Below are 8,334 nucleotides of genomic sequence, written 5' to 3'. Positions count from 1 at the left end.
GCAAGTCTTGTTAAACGCAGTGAGTAATCAAGCTGTGTATACCGTCTCAGTGGCTAATTTATGCACGCCCTAGAAATGGCGTTCAAACGAACAGACACACCTGTTTCTCCAACCACTCCCCAGTTACCATCCCCAAATGCTCACAGCCTGTCACTCACTCTGCGATGGCTCTCCGTGGTCTGCAGTGATGCCTTCGCCCACTGAAATCTGTACACATGCGCATTACGCAACAATTGTCCGTCTGCATACGCGTTAGCATTTGCGATCCATGGACAATCAGGCCCTGTATATCTTAAATCTTATTTTCATATACAGCATAAAGAGCTATATAAAAAGTATAAGAAAAACAGGTTGAAAAAGAGAGAGAAACAAAAAATAGTGAAGTAAATCAAAGTAGAATGGAAAACTCCCCAAAATGAAGGCATTTTTCTAGGAGTGAACGTTTCGCTGATGTGAGTATTTTGTACACAATTATTAACCATCAACAGGGTCTAGATGCCATTAAAACGATAATGTTGAAATCTGCACTTCAGACAGATACCCAAGAATTTTTGTTGGAAGGTATCTATTTTATTCTACACAATAGTTATTTCATTTTTAAAGTTCAATTTTTTTATTCAAAAACATGGAACTGCAACGGGCACTAGGTTTGCCCCTAGTTATGCAAACATTTTCATAGGTGTATGGGAGGACCTTACAGTATGGAATAATAACCCATATGGGGCGAACCTAGTGTCCTGGAAAAGGTATATTGATAAAAATGTATTTATCTGGAAAGGAGAACGCAGTGTTTTAAATTATTTTTGTACTTACCTAAACATGAATGATAATCACATTGTTTTATCTTTTGAAATTAGCCAATTATCTGTCAATTTCCTGGACCTTACAATTTATATAGAAGGTGGCAAAATAAAGACTAGAACGTTTGTGAAACCAACAGATTCCAGGACATATATTAATCGGAAAAGCTGCCATCACTCGAAATGGCTAGATAGAATTCCATCAGGACATTTTAAAAGACTCAAGAGAAACTGTTCAGAACAGACTGTCTTTTCATGGCAGGCATTAGAGATGAAGGATAGCTTTAGTAACTGTGGCTATGATAAACAATTAGTACAAAAATCATTGGATAAGGTTGTGGAAAGTAATAGGGAAGATTTAATGAAAATGAAAAAACAACGATAAATTTAAATGGGCTTTCATGAGCAATTTTTCTTCCCAACATCATCAAGTTCAAAAGATAACAACCAAACATTGGGGTATGTTAGAAAAACACCCGATTATTGAAGAGGATTTACCTGAAAAACCTACTTGTATTTTCCTATTTTCCGAAAAGTACCTAATCTAAAAACTAAATTAGTTCAAAGTCTCCATCCACCTTCACCACATTTGAATCAAGTTTTATCAAAAGCCTTTTATAGATGCGGTGCATGTATAGGCTGTAAAAATATTTCAAACACTTTTGGTAATAAGAAAACAGAAGTGATCATTAATGGTAAAAAACATGTGATTAAGTATTTTATTACTTGTCATGTTGAAAATATAATTTATGGAATTGAGTGTGCCTGTCACAAATTTTACATTGGAAGAACTATGAGATAATTAAAAATTAGATTGGGTGAACATCTTAGAAACATCAAAAAAGGCTTTGAAACCCATGCACTATCGAAGCACTTTAAAGATGTTCATAATTGTGACAGCAAATTTATTATTAATTTTTATGGGCTGAAAAAAATTAACAAGGGGTGTATATTTACTGATATAACTGAAGCTTTAGCAAAAGCAGAAATTCATTTTAGTTTTAATTCTAAAACTTTAATTCCTAATGGTCTTAATAAGGACTTTGAAATAAAATGGTTCTTAAAATAATCCAGTTTTATGATTATGAGTTTTTATATGTTTTAACGTGTGATTAAGGTTTTTAGTAAGTTTTTTAATCTTTATTGTATTAAATTTTAATGTATCTAATTTTACTGTTTTTATTCTGTATTTCTTCTGAGGTTATCCCCTTTGTTATAATGGAGACATATATGTACAATTACACGAAAGAATAGTGGCTGATAGATGGTTTACCCTGGTAACCAGTATACGATGTGTGTGGATGAAATGACGCATTTTACTGTGATGAAGTTCCTGTCTCGAGCATGCACGTGGCGATATGGAAGAAGGATGGCCGTAACTGTGAGGACAGCAACCTTTCGGCTGCCAAGAGACGTCACTTCCGGACCAAATTACAACATCCGGTTCCCGTCATCACAAACACCAAATGGCGGGAACACTACGGAGGAAAGTCTGGGAGGGAACTCCCGGCAAACACACATGAATCACGGACTGACTCCTTTTTTAGTGGATACCATGTTTTATTATATAGAATTTTAGATAATTAGTTTATCCATGTCTGGTAATAGGTTGATCATTTAGAGTGAGAGAGGGAGTATATATACTCCCCCTTATGTTATTTCCATCATGCCTTGAAAAAGATTAAATTGGAATCGAAACGCGTTGGTACATCAGGATCCAGGTTGTTGGGATATCTTTCTCAATTGGGACTTTCAGGCCATACACTTTGGGGACGCCTGAGGAATTTAGTACCAATGCCCATTTGTCTACATTTGTGGACAACACCATCTGGTGAGAGACATATCCATAACCTGTATCACTCTTTATGGGAATATTATTTATGTATTCATGTTATGTGTCAACTTGATGTAGACTGTGCCACTTGGTGAGAGACCATTTGTTACTTGTGATTTGTCCATTTATTAAAGCTATATTACACTATATAGTTTTATTTTTCATTTTCATGTACAAACCGATGATACTTAGTGGAACAGTAAAATAAGTTGCCGAGGGAATTGTGTTAACAAGCGACTGCAGTCTACTTTTGGTAGATCACAACTTCTGGAAGGAGTACCTCATTCATTTTGGGGAGTTTTCCATTCTACTTTGATTTACTTCACTAATTTTTGTCCCTCTCTCTTTTTTGAGTATAATGTGAGGAAACAACAAGAAGTTTTTTACCTTGACACAGAATTGTTGTATTGTTCAGCGCCGGTAGAAATTATATGGTGATATTTTTGTTTTTATATTGTATAAAAAGTATGTATGGGACAACAGTATATAAATACATGTTAACACAAGCAATAGTAATCAAACATATAGCTTATAAATAAGGTATAATATTCCCCAAATTTATATTAGAATTGATAAATAAAAAATTATATTAAAATTAAAAAATCATGAAATCATATTGTCATAATTTCATATTTTCACCAATTTTATATATACTCAAGTTCATCTGTTTCAACACATTTATAAGTGGTATTATTGTTATTATCCTTTATTTATATGGCGCCACAAGGGGTCTGTGGCACCTTACAAAGTACAGAGAGTATAAACAAAACAAGAAGAAAATTACTCTCTGGCAGTACAGAACTTTGAAGGACAAGGTTTATATGCAGTCATATGGCCTGATTCACTACCGATCGCAACTGCAATAGCGATTATGAACACAGTCTCACTGCGATAGTATGCTAATTCATTGCCGGCACAGCATAACATAAGAACACCCACTTTACCTTACATCCGTAATGTTTAGCAAGACTGCAAAATCATCGGTACAATCGAGTACCATCACAGCTCCACGCACACTTGCACAAGCTCTGACCTTACTCAGGAATTGCTTACTTCATCACATGCTATAAGAGCTTAGGCTGTGTACGGCATCGCAGTGGATAATTTATGCACGCCCATGCAACATCGTTCAAACACACTGGCATGCTTGCGTTTCGCCGACCACCCCCTCGTCACCACCCACAAACAGTACTTCCTGTCAATCACTCTGCGATGGGTCTGCGTAGTCACTGTTATCGTGTCACAATCAGGCTAGGGTATTTCTCTGTCACGGAGTTGGAAGATGTGGATCCAGCTTGAGGAGGGAATAGGAGGCGAGGGGCCTGGATCAGTGTCTTCCTCATCCACTAGTCCCGGAAGTTGGCAAGACCTGAACAAAGGCGCAGAGTCTAACTTACTGGAGGTGTTCAAAGGTGACCCCTCCAAGCTGGGCTTGGGCTTAGCTGCACCCAGTAAGAAGCAGGTCGCGGCCCTTTGGTTAGGTATCCAGCACAAGTGGGAACAAATGAACGAACACTATCACAAGTTTATATATATATATATATATATATATATATATATATATATATATATATATATGTGTCCAACACAAACAAGCTGCGGCACTCGGAGATTTAGTGAAAAAAGTCTTTTAGTTTAAGTTACATTGTATCCACATACCACCAACGTTTCGGGACTCTCCCGTCCCTTTGTCAAGGCAAAAGCATGCTTTTGCCTTGACAAAGGGACGGGAGAGTCCCGAAACGTTGGTGGTATGTGGATACAATGTAACTTAAACTAAAAGACTTTTTTCACTAAATCTCCGAGTGCCGCAGCTTGTTTGTGTTGGACACATGGATGGTATTTTTTCCTGAAGGCACCGGAGTTGTCATTTATATTGAGGAACAGAGTGCCGGTCCGTGTTTGGTATATATATATATATATATATATTGGAAGTTTTGAATAAAGTGATGTATAGAATACACACTAAATAATTTTCAGACACCGAGCTGGCACTGAAGGATGATGTAGTGAAATTGTACTTGAATACGTCCACTGCGGCTTCAGATGCAGAACTGGCACAGGAGATTGGTATCACAAGATGGTTCTTTATGAATGTACTAAGGCCCTGATTCAGAGGCGCACGCCATTTGCGAGCACTCGCTCTGAATCAGGGCCTTAGTACATTCATAAAGAACCATCTTGTGATACATTTGCGAGCGCTCGCTCTGCAACAGGGCAGACCATTTTTCTTTTTAACCGGCCTCCAGGCCGCTCGCTGTGGGTGACCACCCACAGCTTTAACGGGCGGCCTGGCGATGGTCGACTGGCAATGGTCGACTATACAACAACTATAGATAGGAGAGTGCCGGTCCGTATATATATATATATATATATATATATATACACACACGCAGTACATATATATATATATATAAATATATATATATATATACATACACACATATAATAAAACTCCCCACTTATGCACATATTGATCATATTTAGCTGGAGGCTGAACCTATATGTAATTATATATATATATATATATATATATATAGGTCCAGCCTCCAGCTAAGTATGTTCAATATGTGCATTAGTGGTGAGTTATATATATATATATATATATATATATATGTGTGTGTGAAAACAGTGTGGTCTCCCTTGAAGAAGTCTGCTGTTGACGAAACGCGTTGGAGCCTGCACCCCACCTGACTTTATACTCCATATATATGAAGTAAGATAAGCTCTTCATTTTTTACAAAGCTCTGTATTTATCTCTACCTTTTATTTATTATTTTTATAGTATATATTTTTTAAATAGTGTCATTCCTGTCTTTCCATTCATGTTTTTTATGTTGGTTGTTTCTATTAAATTTGTATTTTTATAATTACATTTTTATGGTCTAGATCTATTTGTTAGACATATTTTTCACTTTAGCTATTTAATCAGCGATTTTTGCACATTCTCTGCACTACAAAGCACTTTAAGGCACTCTGACCTAACCACACTGTTTTCACATTATTTTAAAAGTCACTGACCACGACTTATACCGATTAGGTTGAGCTGACACCCCGTTTGTGTGGGGGATAGGCTTTGATTCAATTGTATCATTCATTTATTGTAATTTAAGGTACATCACATACCTATATGTAATATATATCAAAAAATGATAAATATATATTGTAGCAAGGTCAGGGAACTTATACCATCTCCTGGGTCAGATGGCACTGCGCAGCAGCTGAGAAATCACACAAAGTCCACTGGTCTGGTGCAACTGGCCTCCGCCAGTTTTATTAGGCAATACAAACAAAAATAAACACGGCGTCTGATCGGAGATGAAGTAACGGCCTGAATTGTAAGTATATAAACATGCTTTTTTGACACTGTATTCACTTAAGTATGTCCCTATGATGGAGTAGCAGCCCCCGAAACGTTGATGAAATAAAAAACATCATTTTGTTCACTTTTGAAAGTCTTGGAGTGCCGCCTTCTTGTTTGGGGTATATATATATATATATATATATATATATATATTATATAGATAGAATATATATTATATAGATAGAAGAGCTACATCCAATATCAATTCTAAATAAAGTGAAAACACCCTGTCATGGATGTTACACTTACCCTCACAAGTAGCCATTAGGACACTGGAGGTGCAGTGAGCTCACAGCACAGCTTGAAGTAGTGTGTGCTGTCTTTGTGCCCGGCGTTGGTGGCTGCTGCTCCTCGGTGCATGGATCTCACGCAGCCACAGTCCAGGGACAGAGGGAAGGGGAGGCGCAGCATCACGCGCTAGCTATAGACTCTGTGATGGGGCCGCCGGATTTAACTTTGGGGGTGGGGCTTACATGCAAAACATGCCAGGCGCGGCCGACAGGGGAGGAGCGGTCAATTTATTTTTACTTATAGCCGGGGACCAGTGACAGATACCGTTTGTGCCCCTGAGCCCTCTCAATCATGGGGCCCCTCGGGAACTCAGGGCCCGGTACTGGTGCCCCCCCCTGTTGCTGGGCCTGCCCCCAGGAGCCGACTGCCCCACTGCTAATATCTCCTCCCTCACTGCTCTCCCTGTCACTTCACCCCACCTCCATCCACGTCTCCTTAATCTCCCTCCCTGCCCACCTCATACTGGTTCCCCTCCTAGCTCACGAGCCCGCATGATCTATACACTCTATTCATCTCAGTCTCCTAAAGTAATCTCATCTCCATGCTATAGCAACCCTGATAATCTCATTCACATTTCTCCTATCAACTCTGTCACTCTATCCTGTGCCCTCTGGAATGCCAGATCAGTCTGTAACAAACTGGTCCCCACCCATGACCTTTTCATCTCCAACTCCCTGAGTCTCCTTGCCATTTCTGAAACCTGGATTTACCCTCTGACACCACTTCTCCTGCAGCTCTCTCCTATGGGGGTCTCACCTTCTTCCACACACCCCGGCCTGGGGGTCACCATGGGGTGGTATTAGGGTCTTTTTATTCCCTGGTTACCCATACCAATTCATACCCTCAGAACCACCATCCCTTACATGCTCTACATTTGAAGTTCATGCTACACACCTCCGAGTAGCTGTCCTCCCTCCATGTTCCTTGACAACTTTGCTTCCTGGCTCCCTCACTTTCTCTCCTCAGACCTTCCCTCTGTTATCCTAGGTGACTTCAATACTCCAATTGATATCCCCACAGAATCCTCCGCCTCCAAACTTCTCACCCTCACTTCTTCATGTGGCCTCTCCCAATGGACCTCCTCACCCTCCCATGCGAGTGGGCATTTGCTTGATCTGGTATTCACTCACCGTTGTGATATTTCTGCCTACTCTAATTCCCCATACCTCCTCTCTGACCATTACCTTCTCTCTTTTAACCTATCCCTCTCACCTTCTCCTCCTCTACCTCCGAAAGCCACCATCACTAAGCATAACATTGAAGCTATCGACACTGCCCTTTTCTTCACTACTTGACTCACTTCTCTCCCCTATCTTCTCTTTCTCCTGTCCTGAACAAGCTACTTCCCTATACAATGCCTCCCTTACTGCTGCTCTTGACTCTGTTGCTCCGGCGATCATTACTCACCCTCGCAGATCCACACCTCAACCCTGGCATTTAAAATGCATCAGATACTGTACCTGCAAAAATGTTCACAAACCGCCGAGTGACAGTGGAGAAGATCACGCTCTCAGGCTGAATTTCTCCATTTCAAATTTCTGCTGTTATCCTACACTGCTGCCCTTTCTCTCTCAACAGTCATATTTCAAGAATCTCATCTCCTCCCTGTCCTCAAATCCCCAGCGTCTCTTTTCCACCTTCAACTCCCTCCTGTGGCCACCCCTCCTCGTCTCCACACCCTGCTCTCTTCCATTTACTTTGCTAACTATTTTACATCTAGAATTGATTCCATACAGGACATCATATCCAATCAGTCCCCCAGCTGTCCAACTCCTCATTTTGCCGGATCACTGACATCCTTCTCCCCTGTATCTGGAAAGGAAGTAATGGCCCTCATTCAGTCCTCCCCCCTTCCACCTCCCCCCCTTGACCCCATCTCATCCCGCCTCCTCCACTACCTCTATCCTTCTGCTTGCTCCCATCTTGCCCACCTCTTTAATCTCTCCCTTTTTTCTGGCACTGTCCCTTCTGCATTCAAGCATGCACTTGTCTCCCCCATTCTTAAAAAAACCTATGTAACCCTGGTTAAGGGTTAAATTAAACCC

The sequence above is a fragment of the Taudactylus pleione genome, unplaced genomic scaffold (genome assembly GCF_031769625.1).
Source record: "Taudactylus pleione unplaced genomic scaffold, aTauple2 ptg000244l, whole genome shotgun sequence".
Classification (NCBI taxonomy): Eukaryota; Metazoa; Chordata; class Amphibia; order Anura; family Myobatrachidae; genus Taudactylus; species Taudactylus pleione.
The sequence above is the reverse complement of the archived record's forward strand: the minus strand, read 5'-3'. Positions refer to the sequence as shown.